The sequence below is a fragment of the Thamnophis elegans genome, chromosome 1, assembly GCF_009769535.1.
Source record: "Thamnophis elegans isolate rThaEle1 chromosome 1, rThaEle1.pri, whole genome shotgun sequence".
Classification (NCBI taxonomy): domain Eukaryota; kingdom Metazoa; phylum Chordata; class Lepidosauria; order Squamata; family Colubridae; genus Thamnophis; species Thamnophis elegans.
The window spans coordinates 137,874,389-137,899,836 of NC_045541.1; the positions used below are offsets into that span (position 1 = coordinate 137,874,389).

Below are 25,448 nucleotides of genomic sequence, written 5' to 3' on the forward strand. Positions count from 1 at the left end.
AATCAGAATCAGGTGTTCCAATCACTTCTATGGCCACAGGTGTATAAAATCAAGTACCATTTTTTCTTCATAAGGCATACACATGGCACAATTTGGACAAGCAATTTGTCGCCGTGGACATTCTAGCTGAATATGTTCTTGCAAATGGTTCTTCAGGAAAATTCCTTGACATTGAGAACATTTTTCTGATGCGAATCCACAATGTAGCTGATGGTCCTCTAAGTGCCTTCGCGGACCGGCTGGGGAGAAGTCTCGGAGAGCGAGAGAGATAAGGTATCCTGCCACCTCTTAAATTACTATGAGTCTACTACATAGTAGCACAAGTTTTGAAATCAATGATCAAGAGAGTGACTGCTGTGCAGCCATGGCCAGTGCTTGCAGTGCTGGGACCAAGGAGGAAAGCTTCACTGCCCCCATCAGCAATGGTACTGGTGGGACACTTTCAAACTCTTTCATGGAGGAAACCCAAGGCTATGATGTGGAGTTTGACCCACCACTGGAAAGTAAATATGAATGTCCTATCTGTTTAATGGCTCTACGGGAAGCAGTACAGACACCATGTGGACATCGTTTTTGCAAAGCTTGCATTGTCAAATCCTTAAGAGATGCAGGTCATAAATGTCCAATAGACAATGAAATGTTACTAGAAAATCAACTCTTCCCTGATAACTTTGCAAAACGTGAAATCCTCTCACTGAAAGTGAAATGTCCCAACAAAGGCTGCAGTCAAAAGATGGAGCTAAGCCGCTATCTCTGAATCCAACAAGGGCCACCAGACATAGCTACGGGCCAAAGCCTTCATCCGCGCTATGCCTGGGTGATCCTTGTGGAGCAGAGGCAGAACTTGTGGCCGAAGAGCAGCAGGGATCACTACCCGATCCCCCCAAACGAGACACCCCCCGTGGAGGGAGAGCTCCGCTTGCCTAGTTTTGAAGGGCCGAAAGCCCTCTGCCACTTTGTCTGTAGGCCATCCCCTCAAGACCCAGGAAGCGACCTGGGAGAGGATTGGATCGGCCTTTGTGTAGGCCGCGACGTCCGCGGCAGAGATGGGGAGGCCAGAAGATGCGATCGAAAGGACAGAGAGGCCTGGCACAGGGGCGGTGTCAGTCTCCGGCAAGGGGCAGTGGCTCAGGGCATCAGCGTGCCCTAGCTGCTTGCCAGGACGGTACTGCAGCGTATAAGAATACGCTGCAAGGAATTCCGTCCAACGTGTCATGCGGGGGGAGAGGATGGGTGGGTCGGCTTGTCACCTGCCAAAAGCCCAAGGAGCGGCTTATGGTCAGTGACAAGAGTGAAAGGCCGACCGTAGAGGTAATCGTGAAACCTCTTAATCCCGGACACTGCAGCCAGAGCCTCCTTGTCGATCTGGCTGTAATTGCGCTCCGCCGAGGAGAGTGTCCAGGAGTAAAAGGCCACCGGGGCCTCCGAGCCATTCGGGAGGACATGGCTCAGGACCGCCCCGACACCGTAGGGGGAGGCGTCACACGCTAGCGTCAGAGGCATCCTGTCATTGTATTGAATCAGGACTGCCGATGACATCAGCGTCTCTTTGACAGCCGCGAACGCATGCGCTTCGCGGCTCCCCCAGCGCCAGGCCGCGGATCGGTCGAGCAACCGATGCAGCGGCTCGGCTAGTGACGCCTTGTGAGGAATGAAGGGGGCGTAGAAGTTAAGAAGCCCTAGGAACGCCTGCAGCTCCTCCTTGGAGGTGGGTGCAGGGGCGTTCCTAATGGCTGCAACCTTGGAAGGCGTGGGGTGGATGCCTTGGGCGTCAATCAAGAAGCCCTTTTTCATGTATCTGAATACACAACAGTGTAGACTTTATATGACAGATTATCCGTATTTGCATCTATCTTTCTATATATGCCTGTACATACACAGAGAAGTAATTAATATGAATGATTTAGAAAGGGAAACAGTGGTATGTGGCCGTGCCAGGAAGGCAAACCCAAGAAACCAATTACTGAAATATGCATTTCTGAATCCCAAATCATCATTAAGTCTACAGCTGAGAATTAGAAATACATTTACCATAAAAGTCCAGTTCCTGAAATTCTCCTTTTTTAAAACAAAGGAAAGCTACTGCTAATCAGCATAGAAGATATTAAGCTTCCTGCAGTAGTGGTTTCCTTAGTTAAAAATGTAAAAAAAGGAGTTTTTTACATATATTGAATAAGAAAAATAATTAAAGAAAATGATAAGGTAAATGTGAATGAGGAAAAAGAAGAGCAAAGAAAAAAGGAGATTGGGAAAAGAAAAAGAAGAGAAAACATAAAAAGATGTATTAAAAAATGGTTTCCAAACTTCTTCTTGGCAGTTATACATACGTAGTATTCTAATCAAACCTCTCCCTTCTAACATTACATCATAATTCCCTTCTTTCTTTCATCAAAATCATAAATCATATTCTTTTATATTCCAAAGGTCCGTAAGCAGTTTCCAATCACTGATGAATGTCAATAATGACTTTTCCCTTATCCAAAAAGTCAGTATGGCCATCTCAGCAAGTTTGGTCAATTTTGCCAATCGTTCCTCCACAGTGGGTAGTACTGAATCTTTCTATCTTTGTGCATATAATAATCTCATAAAAAGGTAAAGGTAAAGGCTTCTGACACTAGGAAGCAGTGCTCATTTTAGCCAAGGAAGCCAGCATTATCCAAAGACACTTCTTTGGTCATGTGGCTAGCATGACTATACATCAAGGTGCATGGAATGCTGTTACCTTCCCACTGAGGTGTTAGCTATTTATCTACTTACACTTGCATATTTTTGAACTGCTAATTGGGCAGGAACTGGGCAAGTAACAGAAGCTCACTCTGTTGTGTTCAGGACACAAACCCAGGCTGTCAGCTGTCCAGCTGACAAACTCAATGTCTTTAACCATTGAGCCATCGTGCCCCATTCAAGAATCTCATATCAGTAATCATTTATTGAAATAATATTCCAAGACTATTTTCTGATTATCCCTCAGTTCTAGCAGAAATAGTTCTGGCTACAACTGAATATTATTTCTTTCATGCTTTTTTATTCTAATCATTTTTTCCTCTCCCACCATTTCTTTAAAAAAAAAATCCTTTGTATTAATGTGTGTATGTGAAACCCTTTTTAAAGCTTTTTTAATGTCTGCCAAATATTGTTCAACCCTTCTGACCACATATCATCTCATTGGTCCATTTGTATATTACAGTTAAAATTTTTTTTCACTTTATCATAACCAATTTATCATCCATTTCAAATTTCAACAAAAGTTTGAACATTTTAGACATTATATGTTTATAATTGGTGCATAAATGCACTTCAAATTTTATCTTTCCCCCTTTTTTACTCCGTGTCATAATTATTTTTATCCATTTCAATTCTTTCTGATAACTATAAATGGAAAAAATATAGACAGCTATATCATTCTGCTATTTTATACCCCCCCTAGGTAATTCTCCAATAATTCCTGGTATGTTAACAATTTTCTTTGCCTGTTGTTTCTGTTCTCTGTAATACTCTTCATGTGCTGAGATCCAAAGATATATTTTCAGGTGCAGCCTGGGTTTATAGTTATTCCATATTCTCAATATGGCACATCTAATAAAATATTGTTTAAAATCCACATTAAGTTTATGACACTATAAATATTTATGACATCTTTGGATTGTGTCTTCTAATTATAAAAGTATTTTGTTTCTCAACAATATCCATTCTTTCATCCAACAGTCTGCAAATACAATTTCATATCTAGTAAACCCAATTCTCCTCTTTCCTTTGCATCCTGTAACACTTTGTATTTGACTCATATTTTTCCCATGCCATAAATATTTAGATATATATTTTTCCAATCAATTGAATAGTACATCAGTTGCCAAAACAGGTATTGTCTGAAACAAAAACTTTTTTCTATGCCAAACATTCATTTATTTCTCTTCTGTCTTAGCATGTCCTTTTTAATTTCATTCCATGCCTAAACACAATTATTTTAGAACATGGAATTATAAGGCTGGACGGTACCTTGGAGGTCTTCTAGCCCAACCCCCTTATCCAGCATGAGATCTTATATCATCCCCATCAAATGGTTGTCCATTCTATGTTTGAAGTATCAGAGCACCCACAACTCTGGGAGGCAAGCTATACCACTGTTGAATGAATTAGTTAATTATTCATTAATTATTAGGGTAATCCTGAATGTTATTTTGAAATAACATGCAATTCATGTTGATAACAACAACAACAACAACCAGTCAGTGTTATTTGTGATGCATTTTTGAATGTTTAGTTGATTGAGTTAATAATAATAATATTCCAAAAGCACTGGAATTACATTTAAAACAGTTAAAAATTGACAAAATCCCCATCAGTCAAATGCAAAAAGCCGCACTGCTTGGATCTGCACACATATTATGAAAATATGTTACGACGTTCTACACCCCTGGGTGGGGCCCGACTAGTAACCAATGCCAAATCCGGCGAAACAACTGGCCGCTGTGATACAATTGTATAATAATAATCTACCAAACAGCCAAAGAAGCTGAAAAAAATTCTCATTTATTGTATATGGATGATTTGAAACTCTATGGAAAGTCAGAAATAGAAATCCAATCACTGACAAACACAGTCCGAGTATTCAGCATGGATATTTCAATGCAGTTTGGCATGGAAAAATGTGCCACTGTATCCATAAAAGGAGGCAAAATCACTACATGTGAGGGAATTGAAATGCCCAATGGCCAACTAACTAAATGCAACGAAAATGAAGCCTACAAATATTTAGGCATTCTGCAGTTGGATAACATCAAGCATGGAGAAGTAAAAGCTATTGTCAGGGGAGAGTACACCAACAGAGTTAGGAAAATTTTGAAATCTAAATTGAATGGTGGAAATACAATCAAGGCCATAAATACCTGGGCAATACCAGTTATAAGATACACAGCTGATATAGTTAACTGGACACAAGCTGATTTGGACATTTTGGACCGAAACACCAGGAAACTAATGACAATGCACTACAGTTTACATCCACGTGGTGATACTGATAGACTATATCTGCCCCGAAAATCAGGTGGCAGAGGATTATTACAAGTGAAGCAAATAGTTGAAGAAGAAAAACATGCACTGGCTGATTATTTAAAAGAAAGTCAAAAACATTTATTAATCAAGGTAAAGAACAAAAATCTAGTGAAGGTCCAACAGACGAAACAAGAATACAGAAAAGATGTGATAAAATCAAGAATGGAAAGTTGGCAGAACAAAGCATTGCATGGCCAATTTCTGGGAAAAATAAAAGATAAAGTGGACAGTGAAAAAACTTGGTTATGGTTAACAACAGGTACATTAAAGAAAGAAACAGAGTCACTAATCCTGGCTGCGCAAGAACAAGCTATCTGCACAAATGCCATTAAGGCCAAAACCGAAAAATCCTCTGATATTGCCATATGCAGACTTTGCAAAGAAGTTGATGAATAAGGTTACAATCATAGACATCGCAATTCCAGGTGATAGCAACGAGAAGGAATATGAAAAAATCACAAAATATCAGGACTTAAAAATTGAAATTCAACTATTATGGCACAAACCAGCAGTGGTAATTCCAGAGGTAATCAGCACACTGGGTGCTATTCCAAAAGCACTGGAATTACATTTAAAACAGTTAAAAATGGACAAAATCACCATCAGTCAAATGCAAAAAGCTGCACTGCTTGGATCAGCATGCATATTACGAAAGTACGTTACGACATCCTAGGCCCCTGGGTGGGGCCAAACTAGTAATCAATGCCAAATCCGGCAAAACAACTGGCCACTGTGATACAATTCTGTACAACAACAACAACAACAATAGGAAGAGGAGGAGGAGGAGGAGGAGGAGGAGGAGGAGGAGGAGGAGGAGGAGGAAGAAGAAGAAGAAGAAGAAGAAGAAGAAGAAGAAGAAGAAGAAGAAGAAGAAGAAGAAGAAGAAGAAGAAGAAGAAGAAGAAGAAGAAGAAGAATACATCGTCGTCGTCTTTATGGGACTTTCAATACAGATGGATCATCATTTGGAACACAATATGTCAGATATCAAGGTTGTAGAGGGCCAAAGCATACAGTTTATTTATATTGCTGTATCAGGGGATGCCAGAGTTGAATAAAAAGAACTGGAAAAAATCACGAAATATCAGTGATTTATCAATATAACAGTGATATCCATTGTCATTGAGGCACTTGGTACCATGTCCAAGAATTTTACAAAACACATCAAGAAATTGCAGCTTCCTGCAATAACACCTGTGAAACTGCAGAAAGTGTGCTACTAGGAACATCATATATTTTAAGAAAATACTTGGTTGATACCTCAGATGCTGGCAGCAACCCTTATCAACCATTAGCAACAGTCAATGGTATTTGTGACACATTTTTAAATGTTCAGTTGACTGAGTTTCATGTTTAATGAATAAAGTACAATAATACCACCAAAGTATTTCACTTTCAACCTTAAAATCAGTTTTATCCACCAGCTCTGTCTGTTCTTCAGTTTCCATATTTGTTGACATCTTCATCTTCCAATAGTGAATCTGAAAACTGGATAGCAAGCTGTTGTGACTCAGCAGATGTCTGCTGTAAGTCTCTTCGGGATCAAGATTCATTATGCAGCTGGGGCGGGGTGGAGGCAGGTTTGGAGATAAAAGGACGGATACTGCCATGCCCTAGTCGCTGGAGTTAACGTTCCTTCGTGCGTGCCTTGGTTTGTACAACATTGTTTGATCATTAGTCGTGGTTTATGTAAGATTCACTTGGATAAGTGCTCTGTCTGTTTGTAACCCTGATTCATAGAGACTTTGGAAGAAGTGTTTTGCTTTCGTTTTCTTCAAATTGAGTTGCCGTAAGAAAGATTTGTTTTCATTAGGTTATCTGGTCAAAGACTTGTATTTATGTTATTTTTTGGGCTCGAAGCCAGTTGAACTGTGAACTGATAAAGAAAAAGTCCTTTTCAGTTTGTCTGCCTGCGTTTGTTAACGAGCCGTGAAGGGGGGGACAGAACAGCAAGCATAGCAAAAGTCCTTTAATATTCTCATTAATGTTTCTAATTCTCCTAACAGATCCTCCAAAACTATCTCCAGGTCTTCAGTAAATGCCTTTAACTTATAATTTTATCTTTAATCTTTAGTCCCATGTTTCTTTCATTTTGTCTTATGTCTGCATTCATTGGCTGAAGAACTAAAATGAACATAAGTGAAGCCAGTGGGCCTTCTTGTTCCTTTTTAAATCTCACAAGTTTGGTTAATTCTTCAATGTCTGTTATTTGTATTTTTGTATAAATGGATATTACGCATTTAATCAAAATAATTCAAAAGTCCATAACTTCCACAACTGTAAACAAGAAAAACTCATTTCCAATTATAGTTTGCCTTCTCTGCATCCAAGAAGATCAATGAATTTTCTGTTGAATTCTCAGTCATCCAGGACATAGTTGTCTCAAAGGTGCTATTTTTTTTTCCTTTGAGGAATACAATCCATCCCTCTGCCATCCTTCTTCCTCAAAGAAAAAAACAGTCCACTTGCTTTTGAAGGAAAAAAAGCACCTTTGAGACAAGATCAACAAAGCTTGCTTTTCACTGTGCTGCTTCAAATGCCCCAGAATATTTCTGGAATATTTCTAATATTAGCCTGTAATCACTTTTGGGTAAAGAATCACATTGATCATGTAAAATTATTTTCAATCTTTTAGCCATAAACATTTTAAACAGACATTATAGACATTATTCAACAAAATTATTGGTGGATAATTTCTTGTTAAAGTCAAGTCCTGGATCTCTTTAGATATTAATGCTATACTGGACTCTTTCCAGCTGTCAGGAATCTTTACAATCTGTAAAATAACATTCATCCTTTGTTGGAAAAGTTATAAACGTTCATTCTTAAAATATTTATAATCCAAGGCTGGCCGTACCATAATTTTTTTGAAGATCAGTTTATCCATGGATGGGCTTATCCATGGGCCACCTGGCCAGTTCATAAAATGTGGGTTATTTAGCATCTGTATGAAAATCCCAAAGCTTTTTAAATTTATCTAGCTTTTTAAAATGTTAATAAAATCTCAAGAGATTACTTAACACATTTTAAAAAGAAAACTTGGTTGTTATCTGATGCATACTTTGCATGATATTTCTTTGCGGTTTCTTTAAAATTTTCCAAAAACAAAATAAAAATAAAAAACCCACTAAACTTAAAAATTACCTTGGCAAAGTAGGCAATAAAACAGTCATAGCTATTGTACTGTTTGGTCTGGTTCTTGTCTACATTGCTGCCACCTTCCAACAGTACTTAATGGATTCCATGTTGATAAGAGTTTGAGATGGTATTGGAAATACAGATGGAGCTTTTCAAATCTCTGGCCCTGGTGCCATCCTTGAAATATAACATATTGATTGAAAATATCCCAGAAAACATTGAAATAAATTATTCTGTTAAGCACAACGATTTATGCCACAAAAATCATTAGCATCTAGGGAAGGTATATTGAATTTCACTCATCAGTATGTTTTGTTATCAAAACCTGGCATCCTGTTTCCTAAAGATATATCAAATAAATCTCTCTCATCTTTTTCTCTCTCTCTGCATCTACAATCTGGGACATTCTTCAAACAAAAACTATTCATGAGAAAAAGCCTACGCAGACAGGAAAAAAGTCATCATGTCAGCCTTAACTAGAACCGAAGCCAAGAGCAGATGCTGACATTTACTTAAAACAGGGAATCGGCTAACAAATAGCACAACTGAAATATGTTAACATCTGATCTTACGCAGATTTAAAGTGATAAGAAAAACTCTCTTCCATATGGACTACAGATCAAAAAAATTATATTCCACAGTACAGCAGGATTCCCCCCCCCCTTTTTATATAAGAAATCTTTCATAAGTCCTTTCTCAAGAACCTAGTTTTATTATATGTATATTCCCCAACCATGAATGAAACTAGAAATGCTGAGTTTTTAATGAAGAGCAAACTGGCAGCTGGAATACAACTTTTTCCTTCCCTATAAAATTCTTAAGGAAATAATTCCCAGGCCTGTAATGGGTGATTTACTTTACTTCAATTTACAAATGGGTTCAGGAAACAGACTCTTTCTCCCTGCCCATGGAAAAGATCTTGTTTAATTCTGAATGCAAACCCACTTTGACTCTCCTGTTTCCAATTATTTTATCTAGAATGTGTCCATCTTCTTGCCTTGGCTCATGGGAATTCTAGTTCCTTCTCTATGATACAGTTTAATTAGCACCAGGACATTGACAATGCTCCTTGTAGTCTTTAAAGCACTATGAGGAAGAAAGGCTGAGAAACACTTGCTTCTCTCTTTCAAGAAAGATATACTATCTCCAGAGACTGCTGCTTCCTAATATATTTTTTTCCCCTTGGGGATGATAACGGATCACTGAGTTAGAAGTACACAGTTAGAACTGCACGGCAACTTTAGTGAGTTAGACTGTTTTTCTAAGTCTGCCTGCAGAAGCCAAGAAGGGTTGCGTGGGTACTCAAGCATGCATGTCTGGCACCCCTACAGTGAATAGCACACCCTGGCCTGGGAACTTTCTTTTTACAAATGTGGATAAAAGTTTGGGTTTAAATGGAGGCAAGCTAAATGAGGCTTTAATCTGAGAAATGAAATCCTGAATAATAGGTACCTCCTTTCTCAGAGATATATATGTTTTTTAATTTTAAATTGTCTAAATCATCTGCCTGGAATCCACACTGTATATCAGACATTAATGCAATCAAGCAAGTCCAAAGGTATTTCACAAGAAGAGTACTCCACTCCTCTGCTCGCAACAGAATACCATATGCCACCAGGCTTGAAATTTTGGGCTTGGACAACCTAGAACTATGCCGACTAAGGTCTGACCTAAGCGTAGTACACAAAATTGTCTACTACAAGGTCCTACCTGTCAAAGACTATTTCAGCTTCAACCACGATAATACATAGGCAAACAATAGATACAAACTCAAGGTAAACCACTCCACACTCAACTGTATAAAATACGACTTCAGCAATAGGGTGGTCAATGTCTGGAATTCACTATCTGATGCTGTTGTTACATCCTCAAACCCCACAGCATTCACCTTAAGCTGTCTATTGTGGACCTCACCCCTTTCCTAAGGGGGCATGAATAAGTGCCCCAGCAGGCCTACCGTCCCTGTCCTATTGTCCCCATTTATTCATACCCATTTTCTGTGTTCATGTCCATGTTTATACTTATACCTATTATCTCGTACATGTTTGACATACTAACTAACTAAATAAAATAAAATAAAATTCTTATAACTGTAGGTAACCAAAAACTGTTAGACAAATACTGAATGTTAAATACCTATACAATTATATTGTAGACTAGGAACATTGTTTCCTGAACTGAGCAATAAACAACAAGGAGCAAGGAACAAAAAAGCAAAAGCAATAATCCATACCTAGTCATATTTGAAAAGAGCCAGTTAAATTCAACACGCTTCATAATGACTGACTGAATCCCGTTGGACTGTTATATTTTTTTCCAAGCATGATAAAATCTGCATTTAGCTACTATTGTGTTCCGGTGTGAATCCAAAATAAGATACTTTTAAAATAATCTTTGAGCTGTATATTGTTAAAGGACAATACCAAAGGCACAACATTGTGGAAGAAGGATGTAATTTAATTGATGATCTATCTTCTGGTATTCAGCTTGCTGAACTTAAATATCAAGGAGACAAAGACAGATTGAAAATTCTCCTGAGAACAGCAACACACATAATTAAAGGCCTGATTTATGAAGCCAGGTTAAAAGAATTGGATATATAATGAGCAACTTTTAAAGGCAAATAGGAAGAACAAGGAGAGGGAAGAAGAAAAAGGAGCAACAAACATGACAAGAATTCAATACAAGGTAATTCCTTCATCAAGTTTTGTGATTTCATCTTCAGTTCCTCATTTTTCTGAGTGTTATTTATTTGTTTGTTTGTCTGTCTGTTTGTTTGTTTATTTATTTATTTATTTTGCTAAGACCTCCTAATGAAACTTCTTTGCATATGTACTGTGGTCACATGATTTCATCACAGATAACACTGGGAATTAAGGAACTTGTGACCTTCAATTTCATTCACATGCATTTAGATCATCGACTTCCCTCTAAAACTACTATGAATGATCTATGGCACATTGTGGCAATTATACATTCTTGAGTGATAGGCTCTGTCTCTACTTAGAGAGAGTTTTTGGATGTGAAATGGATGAACTAGGCCGTACAATAAACTCAGTGCTAACTTTGTTCCCACATATATTACCACACAACAAATTCAGCCACAACATTCAACATTTATCAACTTGTTCTTCTGTTTGATGTATTCTTTCATTTGCCCATTGTATCTTTCTCCATAGGGAAAAAAAAGTGTGTTCTTAAAAAAAAAAACACCTAAATTCCAAATTAAATGTACATATATCTAATATCAGAAAAAAATACAATTCAGAAATTAATAGGAAAACATTTCAAGCAATTAATTTACTTTATTATTGATTTTAAAGTGGTTATTCAGGAACAAAAGAACTTTAGACAAAACTCAAGTGTGTTAATTGCTGGATTAAAAGAAGCCAGCTCTACTCATTTGGGTCTAAACAGAGATCATGACTTCTTATCAAATTACAATCATCTTCCATGCCTCTTATGAAGTGAACTCTATCTAAGAAAAATAACACATTAACAGAGTTGGAAGGAACCTCAGAGATCTTCTAGTAAAATCTCCACAAGTCAGAGACCCTCTACCATTTTGGACAAATGGCTGTCCAATCTCTTCTTAAAATCTCCAGGAATGGAGCACTCACAACTTCTGAAGGCAATCCATTTCACTGGTTAATTGTGATCACTGTCAAGAAAAACATTATGAAATATTATGCCTTAAGAACATTTAGTTTTGAGTGCAGTCCTGCTACTGTATTTTCAGTGACTTTAAGCTTTGTAATTTTAATACTTTATTGTTTTATTTTGTTTGGGTAGATCATCTTGAACAACTTTCCATTCTTAATAAATATATCCAGAGTCTTAAGTTTACCACCATGTCAAAAGATGCAAATTTGGGGTTAAGGACTAGTTTAGAGCAGAGGTGGGGAACCATGACCCTTTTATGACTTGTGGACTTCAACATCCAGAATTCCTAAGCCAGCAATTCTTGGAACTGAAGTCCATGTCATAAAGGGGCCATAGTTTTAATGGCTTTTAACCAGGAGTGTCAGCTGTGAAGCAGTTGGTGTAAAACATTACTCAGTGATTCAGACATGCATATTTTGAAAATGTCCATTTACAAATCCTGTCATGCTGTACAATTTGGCTAGAAAAAGAAAAAGGGCTTTGGCACACCTCGGAGTACTATAAGAAATTGCATTTGTCATATGATTCTCATTTGAAAGTCAAAGTTGTAATTTGCATTTGTATGATGCATCGTTCACAGAAAGAGGGCTCTCTAGATTTCAGATATTCATTGTCCCAAGGTGATTCAAAGGACCAGATATCCCATCTTAAGCATATTACTCTTGGCTCAGAGGTGCAAAGTGATGAACCTTATTTTTTTTTAAAAAAAATCTACAATACAAAAATAATTGGACTTATTTGAGCAAAAGACTCAGCAATTTTAAAAAAGTCTCTCATTTTTTTTACTTGATTAAATTTGATATTATTCAAGCGTCTGCATTTGATCCACATTGAGATAGCTCAACAGAGACAAGCAAAGTCTTCGCAAAAAGATCCATAATGAACAGTGTTTTACATAACAACAAAAAGTTAAAAGTGTTCAACAGAGAGACCGATAGGAATTTTTCAGAAAAACTATGCAGAATACATTAGAAAGAATTGCTGAAAAGGAAGTATTGGGGGACTGTAGGAAGAACAGGGACAAAGTGTGTGTGAAAGAGCATGTTTTAGAACCTTTATTTCAGTTTTTACCTTCTGCAGAGCATGAATCAATATGGCAATGATCAGCAGCAGGACTTCAAAAGCTTTGGTTTAAAAAAATACTAGATGCTGATTTTTTATGTGCATGAAATGGATATCTATTAAGCCTGCATAGCATACTTTTATGATCACATACTTTGCAGATGTATATCATGTACTGTTGTGATCTATGCCTTATGTTATTGTGAATTGTCCATCTTTACATAAAACATTTATAATGTGTGTATCTAAAATTCAAATTAAGAGCACAGACCATTTCTGCCCAAGTGTAAAGTTACTCCATTGATGGCAGTTTGCCACTGAGAAACAGTGTGTTGGTAACTCAATGGAAGCTTGTGATTAAAAAAAAACCTTTCAACCTCTTCAATGGTCATATACCCTTCTTTGAGAAGGCGCATGCAAATATTTGAAATACTCTGTTTTAATGCAGAATTTATGATTCATGATGATTGTATTTTATTATTATGATAATGATTTATCACTTGTTGCTTGAATGCACACTGAAAGCTTATGCACCAGAGATGAATTTCTTGTGTGTCCAATCACACTTGACCAATAAAGAATTCTATTCCATTCTATTCCACTCTATTCTGGTCCATACTTACTAAAAATGTGCATAGTTGTATAACAAATGCATCTCAACTTTAAAATAATGTGCAGGTTCCTTGAAAGGTGACACAAATATTGAAGCTATGCAAAAGTTGTCATTGTGTCAACAACCCACTTGTGATCCACACTATCTGAACCAACTGCAGTTCGTAAAAACATGATCTTTTTTCCAAGATTTTTGAGCCAGCAGAGGAAGGGAAGGTAGCTTGAGATTTTACATGATAGTATGTTAGGTTTTATACAGCTGTATTGCATTTGTATAATGAGTTACATGATTAACCATACTTTGTTGTACAAATTGTATTACTTTTAAGTATTTCCAGCCTGGCTAAAAATATAAAACTATTAATGGAGTAAGTGCTCATATTAATGGCTAAAGGATTAGGATGCCAGATGCTAAATAAACTGTTTCAGTCCTGGGGAAACAAGCAACTTTCAGTGCCTTACCACATGGCCAGAACCATAAGGGGTAGGTTGTTTTACAGAGTTGGCACCATGAAAGAAAAGGCATGTCTAAGTCACATCTGTTCAATTATCATTAATGTCTACATATTTAAAGGTGCAATGACCAATTTGCTTTTGAGGCTGGGAGCCCTATTTCATGATAGTACAGTACATTTCCCTCTCCTTTACACTGATTCAGAGGTGGGTTCCTACCAGTTCGCACCTATTCGGTAGAACCGGTTCGTCAAATCTACCGAACCGGTTAGAAGAGGTTCCACCAGTGGACCCGGAAAGCAGGCCACACCTACAGAAGAGGTTCCAAAAAATTTTGAAACCCACCACTGGTCCTTGGATATGATTATTCTACACTATCATGCTCATATTTATAAAACTCAGTGCCTCTGTGAAAGGTAAGGATGACTACTGCGTTTGTGGTGCAATCAGAACATTGCGTGTGTTGAAGTTGTTTTAATGCAAACCAAAGATGCCTTTTAAAAAACAAGTTTACATCATATTCTTATGTATGCCAGTGCTGTGTGTGAGGTAATTTAAGGTGGTTCTGACAAGTGTCGTCGGTATCTTCATATCCGGTCACATTGGTGGCAAGCCACTCCCACAGAGGAGGCCACACCCACAGATTAGGTTCGAACAATTTTTGAAACCCACCACTGCACTGATTATATTTTGGGCAAGAAACACTGTAACTAAAATTTGTGACCATGTCATGAAACAAAAAGTATGTATAGCTTTTGGCATAATATAAGTCTACTGCTATTATAATTATGATGATCAGCCAAATCTCAGGTGTAAGTGCTCATATTAGTGTACAATTATGAAAAGCAGAGTCTATTGGTGTTCTAATCTCTTGTCAACACGCTTACTGTCAGTCACAAAAGCTTTTGAATATAAATTTGAAAGCGAAGCTGATAAGAGCACACCATAAATGATGACTGAAATATTATGTGGGATAATTGAGGAAAAACAGATTGGACTATGACAGTCTCTCAAATTTATGTCTCTAAAACATATGGCTAAAAAGAGCTCTGAGAAATTATCCTAGTTGTTCAAAAAGGTAGAGGCTTTGATAGCTTTGAAACGAATGCAAGTGAGTGAAAGTTGGGATTAAAAAAATATCAGAGTAGTCTAGAACAGACATAGCTCTTCCATTCTCAATTGGAGGGAAAGAAAGCTGTATTTAAAAAACTTTCCCAGTTTAAAAGGACCCTCCATCAGAGGTGGTATTCAGCAGGTTCTGGTCAGTTGTGGAGAACAGTAAGCAGAAATTTTGAGTAGTTTGGGTAACCGATAATTACCACCTTTGACTGGCCCCACCCCACCCAATCCCCATCTATTCTCTGCCTCCTGAATCCCAGCTGATCGGGACGGAATGGAGATTTTGCAGTAACCTTCCCCTGGAGTGGGGTGTGAATGGAGATTTTACAGTATCCTTTCCCCTGCCACGCCCACCAAGCCACGTCCACAGAACTGGTGGTAAAAAAAATCAATCCCACCACTGCCCTCCATATTCTGTGATATCAAGGTTTGCTTATAATGGTTTTTTTATCCTTAGCTCCTTAATAATAAGTTTATAAGATGTTCACAAACAATATGAATAATTGAGAAACAGCTTTAATTTTAAAGTTTTAATTTATACTACTACACTGAATAAAGTTGCCTTGGAAAATGACAGATTTTTATGACTTAGTTGTAACTTCCATCAATAACTGGGTTGAAATAATTTGTATGGTTATGTTCCTCTTTGTGATTATTTCTATTCTGGAAAATGTCTGAATCAGGCCATCTTTATCATCTCAAGCAATCTGACAAAAGGTTTTAATTGGGTCAACGTATTGGCATAAGTACAACTTGTCTCCTATTTACTACCGGTTTCTCTTTCAGAGTCCAATCTGCAAAACAGATGAGGAGGAAACAAATGAAGAGAACATTTTCTTTCTTCTTGCAATTAAAATGAATAAAATAGAGAAAATGGACAATGGCTAAGAGTTGTCTCCACTGTAGGTTTCTTAGTTGCATTTTCTGCATTGATAGGCATCTTAAGATGGGTAAGCACTATACACAGTCACATTTGGCAGATTTCTCTTTATGATGACCTTTATTTACAGTGAGGCCAAATGTGGAATAGATAGAACAATTTCACCAGATGAACTCCACATGGAAAGTTCTACTTCAAATGATATTTTACACGAGTAGAGGTCATAGTTGAATATGCAGTAAAGTGGCTAAAACCATTAGGGCTCTAAACTCTAAGCCTTACATCAGCTCAATAAACTGGTATAAGGAAAAAGAATATCAGGGTAATAATCTGTAAAAGAATAGATGAGTAGAATCCAGTCTGGTGTCATTCCCCATTTTAGGAAACATTTGTTTCATCAAGGTAACTTTCATCAGATAAAAATCTACTTCTATCTGATAAAATACTGTGTTATACTAATTTTAAAATTAGATGAGCAAACAAATAAGTTTGAACATGAATGTCTGTAGAGATTCTCAATCATTCAGGTCATGGTTGTCCCAAATGTGCTTTTTTCAGAAGGCAACTGGACTTTCTTGGTTTTTTTTCTTTTGAAGACGTTTTGCTTCTTATCCAAGAAGCTGACCTGAATGACTGAGAACCTCTACAAACATTTAGATATACAATTGGAGATGAACACCCTTTGAATGGTGAGAGAGTAGGAATGGATTTCCAGAGGAAAAATTGCAGACTACAGGAACCAGGAGCACTACTCAGATGTCCCTGAGGACACAGATAAACCTCCAAGTGCTTCAATGACCTTCTAAAAGGATTCAAATTACCAGATGTCTGCAAGGAATATCAATCCTTCCATTCCAGAACTGAAGAAGCTTCTTAGATGAAAAGCGAAATGTCTTCAAAAGAAAAAAAAACAAGAAAGTCCAATTGCCTCCTGAAAAAGCACCTTTGGGACAATTTGAACATGAATGTGAATGGGCTAATCAGAATGGATTACTGTTGCCCACAGTGCATATTAACACTATGTTAATTACAATGGAAATCTTTTCTTTCAAGTGTAAATGATTTGAAGGAAATCTAACAGGGAAAATTGTGAGATTGAAGAATGGGGGAGAGGAGGAAGATGGAGCTCTCACTGGGTTTCATCTAGTGATAAAATGTGAGGCAGGCACAAGATAGAGCTTAAATCTGTAGAGAGCTGCATGATGTATAAGTTTGCATTTGGTTTTTGATGCATCTTTCCATCATTCTAGAGCATAATGATGCAGATTTACAGAAGGGTAATTTCAGCCACATATATATGCATGATGAAGACAACAGTTGTGACAAATAGCTTAACAATCAGGGAAAGTGATGGCATTGCCAAGCTTTTTCTTGCTATCTGTGCAGGTGTGAGAGAGATGAAGCATGTGCAAGTGAGAGACAGCAATGTTTTCTTAGCAACTTATGGGATAAATAAAGCTCTTAGAGCTTTACAAATACTTGCCCAGAGGCTTTCTATCTGAGGATAACATACAAGATTATTGTTGACAAGCCTTTGAAAAACACAACATAGGAGTACTTAAATGTTCTAATATGACATTTTCCATAGGGACACTTTCTGAAACTTCTTGAAATCATTTGTTGATGGACGTTGGCCTATTGCCTGAAAAACAGCAGCAGGATGATGTCGTACTCATTTCTTGTCTACTGGGCTTTCCAGAGGCAGAAAGAAGAAAAACTTCAGGCCAGGCATTCACTGTCCAATTATTCAAAGGGACTACAATATATCTTTGTCATCAGGACATTTTCTGAAACTTAAATCATCCATTCCAGTCTACTACAAGTAATACAGCATTTTAGTCATTGATAGCCAACTAGGATTTTGAAATGCTGGTATACCAAGTAGCAAAGAATGCTCATTATTATTTCAGCCTTTGGCCATTTTCATATTTGTGTATCAATTTTACATGTAGGTAAAATGGATAAATAAACATGTAGTATTAACAAATAGACAGAAGTAAAAAAAATAGTCAAATATTTATCTGGTTATTTCAAATGAAAATATAATTTCTTCCTTCTGCAGTTCCTGGATATGCAACTTTTATTTCTGCCACTTCTTGAAAAAAGCCCAAATGGGTAAAGAAGCAAAAGGCTATGATATGTATCTGCCAATATTGCATAGATGATGATGATGATAATGATTATAGATATTAAAGATTTTTAAAAATAAGAAGTTAATACAAACTGATAGAAAAGGAATAGAAAGAAAAAGACAAAGCTAAATGTGCAAAAAGGAAAAAGGAAAAGAAATTAAAAGATACAAAAAGTAGCTTCTAAACTTCTTTACAGCAGTAAATTATAAATTTATTTCTTACTCTAGGCTCATAACATAACTCTCCTTTTTCTATAATTTGTCCTGTCTAAGAAATATACAGCATAACTTTTATTTCTTTCTGTTTTATTCCAAAGGTCTATAAAGAACTGCCAGTCCTCAATAAGCATAGATATCTGATCAAAAAGTCAATTCATCAACTATTTCTCCATTGCATCTTTCAATAATTGTGCATTCAATATTCTTGCTGCAGTTATTAGGTATAAAAACAAAGTTCATGTCATTCTCAGAAGTAAAACCTCTGGTTTCAATTAAATAATAATGTTTCAAATCCTTTCAATCAGTGCATGTATTTGAGTCAAATTGAATAGAATTGTTTAGCTTTTATACATGTTCACCAAGCATGGCAAAATGTCTCTTCTTGTTGTTCACATTTCCAGCATAAACATGATGTGCCTTGATGTATTCTAGACAAATCCTCTGTGAAATACACCAATTGTACATCATTTTACAAAAGTTCTCTTTAAGATCATAACACAGTGTAAATTTAAATCCTTTCAACTGTTGAGAGGCACAAAGAAGTTAACAAACACAATCTGAGTTTGTATCTATTCCATATTCTCTATATGGCATGTGTAACAACAATTTTTAAAATCTATATTAATCTTAACTTTATCATATCACAAATAGCCATGCTACCCATATCTCGGATTGTATCCTTCTAATTTAAGTCTTTTATTTCTTAACAGAATCTACTCCTTTATCCAAACTAACCATCAAGCTGAAAAACACAATTTCAAATCATATTTTCTTTGCATTTGTAACACCTTATATTTAACTGGATTTTTTTCCCTTGCCACCCAAATTTAGATAAATTCTTCTCCTTCTGTTTAAATGGTGCACCAATAGTTAAAACAGGTGTTGTTTGAAACAAAAACAAGATGTTCATTTTTATCTCAGAAATTCTCCCCTTTGTAATTTCTTCCATTTTAACATCTTTTTCAAAAATATACCATGTCTTAACATAGTTATTTTGAAACAACATAGAATTCATACTTGTCATAATGACACTCAAGTATTTTACCTTCTTCACAATCTTAAAACTCATTTTATTCATCAATTCTGTTTGATCTTTCATTTTCATACCCCTCATTAACATCTTTATCTTCTGCTCATTAATCCTGAAACCTACTAATCTCAAATCTTTAATTTGGCCAATAATATTTGAACTCCCTTTAAAGGATCTTCCAGTACAAACACCAAAAGTCTGAATAAGTGTTTAATTTATGGATTTTAAATCTTTATTCCCACAATCCTCTCATTTTGTCTTTTCTATCTATTCAGTATTTCAAAAACCAATATGAACAAGAGAGGACACAAGGCACGGCGGTCTTGTTACTTTTTGTGTAGCAAAGATTTTGTTAGATCTCCATTAACAATTACTTGTGCTTGTCGTGAAGTGTAAATCAATTTTACCCATTTGATAAAGTTCTCTCCAAAATTCATATCTTTCAAAACCTTAAACAAGAAAGCAAAATTTTCTTTTTTTAATATTTTATTTTGTTTGTACAAACTTCACATCTTTGCAACACATTACATGTTTTACATATCTGTTGTGATTTTTTTATCTATACAAGTAAGTCTTTTGTAACTATAGCTTTATATATTTGTGCATTTACATTATTTCATACATTTTTTCATTCTATATATAATAATCTATATATTCTATATAACAATTTTAACTACACTTAAGTCATTTTGTATAATATTTATTTGGTATAGTCTATACCATATTTCTATCTTTTAATCATTTTCCGGTTTAGTAGTTGTCTATTGATTTGTTAATCATTCTTCCTTTCTTTTTGGCTTTCCTGTTCTCCCCCCCCCTTTCCTCTAGCCAATTGTACAATAAATCCCATGTGAAGTAGTATTCCGATTCTTCTTTCTCTTTTAGTTCTTTCGTGACCTTATCCATCTCTGCACATTCCAATTTTTTTTATTACGTTTTCTGTCTGATATGTTATGTACTGTCTGTTTCATGAGTTGCTGTGGAAGGGGATTGGGCTTCTGATGTTTTTCTAGTCTGTGGAGTTTGTTGGTGTTTGTGTCTGTCTTGTGGGAGGTTTCTGTTTCGGCTCTCCAGAGGACTAGTTGTTTGGATTTGTCTCAGAGTGCTGGGTGGATTTTGTTACTGAGTTTGAGGTGAAGAGTGAGTAGGTCCCTGTTGGTTTGGTCTAGTAGGAAGCTTTTCCTGTGGAGTTTGTTTCTGATTAGGTCTAATTCAGTTCTTTTCATGATCCTTTTGGCGGCTGAGGTTTTTGAATGGAATTTTAGTTGGAAGCATGTGAGGATCACGTTTTTGTCTCTGCAGTTGAGTAGGAATGTGAGGACCATAGGACAAACAAACATGAGAATAAATTCATGCATCACAGAACACAAGAACACAGTAAGAAAAAAAGAAAAAACTTCCTCCCTTTTCCAGCACCTTAAATCTACAGGACATGAAATTAATTTTGAAGGAACCAAATTAATCTCCAAAACAGAACACTTCAACAAGAGAATAATTATGGAAGCTATCTAAATAGAGAAACATCCCCACAACATGAATAAACGTGATATACCTCCTGCCTACCAGACATCTGGAAACCAGCCCTAGTCAACAAACAAGCCCCACCCACCACCCAGGCCATTACAACACAAAAGAACAACAGACACACAGCCAGCACCAATCAACACCAATCTATCAATCATTATACAACCACACAACCAATCATTCCATTTACTGAAACAAAGCCAGCACTCCACATACACCCCACCAAGATTTATAGAAAGACGGCAGCTCCAGCCACGCTTTAAGCTGAAAACATCAGCCTGAATATGGCGAGTGACACCTCACCGAAATGTTGTCAAGACAATCTCAATCTTACATGGGAAAAGACATGAATACCACAAGACCAGCATATACATACATACATACATACATACATACATACATACATACATACATACATACATATTTTTTCAAGGCACCTCGTATGCCCCAAATATGGGAGGGAGCATACTACTTCCCTTTTGCCTTTCCTTTTTTTTGCTCCCTCCCATATTTGGGGCATACCAGGTGCCTTGACAAAAACATCTAATCGTTCTCCTGGCTCAGCTGATAAGGGAGGAGAGCTTGTGGCTCAGAGGTTATTCTAACTGCCTAACATGTAAAATAGCCTAAGTTCCAATCCCACTAAGGATATGGTTAGCTGATGAGAGCTAAATAGCTTGAAATAGATCTGTACTAGTCTCCCTTCATTTATTTATCATCAAAAATTACATATGTATATATGCAAATATTAAACAATCATTTATATTTTAGCCACTTCTCTGGTTTATTTGGAAACTCAAAAGTTTTTTACCATGTGCAACTGAGATGTACTGTACGTTGGTTATGGTGTTCCCAGAGCCGAAGTGGCACAGTGGTTAAATGCAGCACTGCAAGCTACTTCAGCCGACTGCAGTTCTGCAGTTCGGCTGTTCAAATCTCACCGGCTCAAGGTTGACTCAGCCTTCCATCCTTCCGAGGTGGGTAAAATGAGGACCCGGATTGTTGGGGGCAATATGCTGTAAACTGCTTAGAGGGGGCTGAAAGCCCTATGAAGCGGTATATAAGTCTAACTGCTATTGCTATTGCTATTCCATGAAGAGAATATTCCTCAATCTGAAGGTCTATTTGACACTGTAGTTTAAAGATTGTGTAGATAAGCTAATAAATAAACAGAGAAGAAGGGACCCAATGTTTTGAAATGGTCCATTTACCCTTAGTGCAGACTAGAAGGACAAAAAGACGCATAGATCATGATCTTCCACATTTTAGTGAGTTGTACTATGTTTCTATTTAAATGACAATTATTTCTAAGTTCATCTATATCTGGTGCAGTGTTAAGGACCAGATAGTATCTGTTGTGGAGGTGAGATTATTCTTATTGTTGAGTTCATTAATTTTTTTAGCCTGAATAGGCTTTTCCGTTGCAGAAGCACAGAAGTTTTTTTTTTCTGGCTATTGAAACTTTAGACTGAATCAATTGAAACAACATGGCTACTTCACACCACTTTTAAAAGAAGGAGAATCTGATTTGTAAAACTTTCAATGAAGTGAGGCACCTCGGAATCTTTGCATAATCTTTGTGCAAAGTGTGTCAGCTCATGCACTATTAATACAGTTGTATACCATCATTGTTGGTAAGACATTTCCTTGCTTGGCAATGTCTAAATCGCCCTTCCAATAATGCTGATACACTGAGCTACATTGTTTGTTGATGCAGTTTCATGGCAGTTTCAGGCAGCAGGTGTAAAAATATGTTTCCCACTAATATCAAAAGTACTGTATTCAATGGGATTAGAGACAAGCAAGAAATAAATACTCAACATATTAAATGATAAAGAACTTTTTTTAATTTTTTATTTTATCAATTTCACATATACATTCACAATTATATGATCTCATAACTGTTATTAATAATATGTATTTATAACAATTTTTTCCCTACAGTTGACAATATACTTGAAAATTGCTTTCTTACCATCCCATAGATCCATCTTATCTTACAATGGTCCTACTTCTTCTTCCCTCCCTCCCTCTTTCCTTCCCTCATTTCTTCTCTCCTACTCTCCTTCCTTCCCTCCTTCCTTCCCTCCCTCCTTCCCCTTCCCTCCCTCCTTTCTTCTCTCCTTCTCTCCTTCCTTTCCCCCTTCCTTTCCTCCTTCCTTCCCCCCTTCCTTCTCTCCTACATTCCCTCCTTCCTTCCCTCCTTTCTTCTCTCCTTCTCTCCTTCCTTCCCTCCTTCCTTCCCTCCTTGCTTCCCTCCCTCCTTCCTACCCCCTTTCTTCTCTTTCTTCTCTCCTTCCTTCCTTCCTCCTCTCCTTGCCCTTCTCTCCTTCCCCTTCCTCCCCTTTACCCTTCCCCTCTTCTTCCCATTCCTCCCCTCTTTCCTACTCTTACATTCCCTCCCATTCTTCCTCTGCCTTTCTCTTTTTCCTATTCCTCTCCTTTCTCCTGATAGAGAACTTTTATCCTTGACTCAGGCTTGTTTTTATTGTGCCTTATCAATGAGAATGATAGCATATAAGTTAAACAAACATAGAAATAAAATCAATAAACAACTAGCAGATTGGTCATCTCTAACTCTTCTATATTTCACCATATAAAACCTTTTTCCATTTTGAAAGTTTAAAAATTTAAAACAATAAGTAAAAATATGGAAGATTACAAACACTACACTATTGCAGATACTTTAGAAACCACATGACACATTAGAAGTCAGTAACAAGACAGTGGAAATTCTCTGTGAATGATTAATGATTTTGACAGAAGCCTCGGTGCATGGATTTAGCTATTTTTCAAAACTCACACCTCTTTTCCTTGCTTCACTTGTGCAACCTTGGTTCATCTTCTCTCATCAGCTTTATATTTTCTTAATATACCATCCCAAGCTGCTTGTGATCATCAAGGTATCACATCCCACTGCTAAAGAACGATTAATGTAGGGAACTCAATTTCTACTTCAAGGTTTTAATACCAGAGGGGCTGACCACTGAATATGTATTTTTTTAAACTCTTGAACCTATACATAACAGTCATAATCTATAGATATAACTTATAATCTATATATAATTGTTATAAAAAGGAGAGTCCCTACAAGGCATGTGCAGTTTGCTAGTTCCATCACTTCTAAGAAATCAGCATGAACAAAAAATAAGATCCCAAAGGATAGCAATAGCACTTAGACTTATATACTGCTTCATAGTGCTTTACAGCCCTTTCTAAGAAGTTTACAAAGTCAGCATATTTTCCCCAACAATCTGGGTCCTCATTTTGCCAACCTCAGAAGGATGGAAGGCTGAGTCAACCTGGAGCCTAGTGAGATTCGATCTGCCAAATTGCTGGCAGCCGGTGATCAGCAGAAGTACAGTAGCCTGTAGTAATGCCCTCTAACCACTGTGCCACCAGGGATCCTTAGAATAGTACAAAGTCAAAACAAAGAAGAAAAGACCACCATTTTCATAATGTCATTGGTTAATAAACAATCACCTGTTCCACCAATACCTCCAAAGAATTTGGATTCCTGGACTTTTATTACCACTGGAAAAAAGAACTTTGAAGCTAAGTCTGATGACTGAGCATCTCCAAACTAGGGAGAGGTGCTTACAGGGTGGTGGAGAAAGTACATCATGTGAAGAGTGACATGATCTTGGCTGTGATGAGAATCTGAGCTACTGTGAATATCCAGGAGGGGAAGAAAATGGTGATGGATCTGGATGTTTCCATGAGGACAGTCAACTCCTTCTACATGGTCACTTATTATGAAGCTCTTTTCAGAGAAGCTGATATCTGGATCTGCATGAAGTGATAGCCACGTCTCTGAATTAATTTTATAAGAATGTTCTGGAGAAGAGGAAGACAATTGCTGAAGATATCCTTGGAAAAATAGCTGTGTCTATTGTGCAAGCACTGGAGCATCTCCACAGTAAATTGTTGGTGATTCACAGAGATGTAAACCTGTCCAACATTGTGATCAACAAACCAGAGTTCAGAGTCACACAAGTGAGACAGACAGTGAATAAATTTAATAAATAAAATAAAAATAAATAACTTCTTTGAGATCTCTGTAAAAAGAGATGGGATATCACAAAAACCATTATTCATCTGAACTTTCAGAACAAAATCAGAAGCATTTGTGCCTTGTAAGTCTATTCATGAATAAAAGGTAAATGCTTTCATAACTGAAGTTATATATCAGCTTTTTATGGTTGAAGTTTTACAAGCAAAACTCTGACTTCATACAAAATAATATATAGACTTTTACATACCATAGCTTTCTGTCTCTGACAGTTATTTTGTTGGCTGGCAATACCTTTTTGACCATTAGCCATATATACTATTGCCAGGAGTAAAGTCTTAGATGATTAAGCAATCAAATGATGGAGTTGTTTAAAATAACTAAGGGTTATTACAAAATTAAATACAAAGATTTTTTAAATGCAATTGATTGGGTTACAGCCAGAGAGCCCAAACAACCACAAAAGTAGAATGTACTTAAGAAAAATGCAAAAAAAAATATTTTGAAAGAAAAGAAGTGATCTCTTTCCAATGAAAGCAACATAAGCATGCCAA

At 36.8% G+C, this 25,448-nt stretch overlaps 1 pseudogene; it reads left to right on the top strand.

The window, feature by feature from the left end:
• The first annotated feature begins 298 nt into the window (after positions 1-298).
• On the top strand, positions 299-24,911 carry LOC116506161 (annotated as a pseudogene).
• The last annotated feature ends 537 nt before the right edge of the window (positions 24,912-25,448 follow it).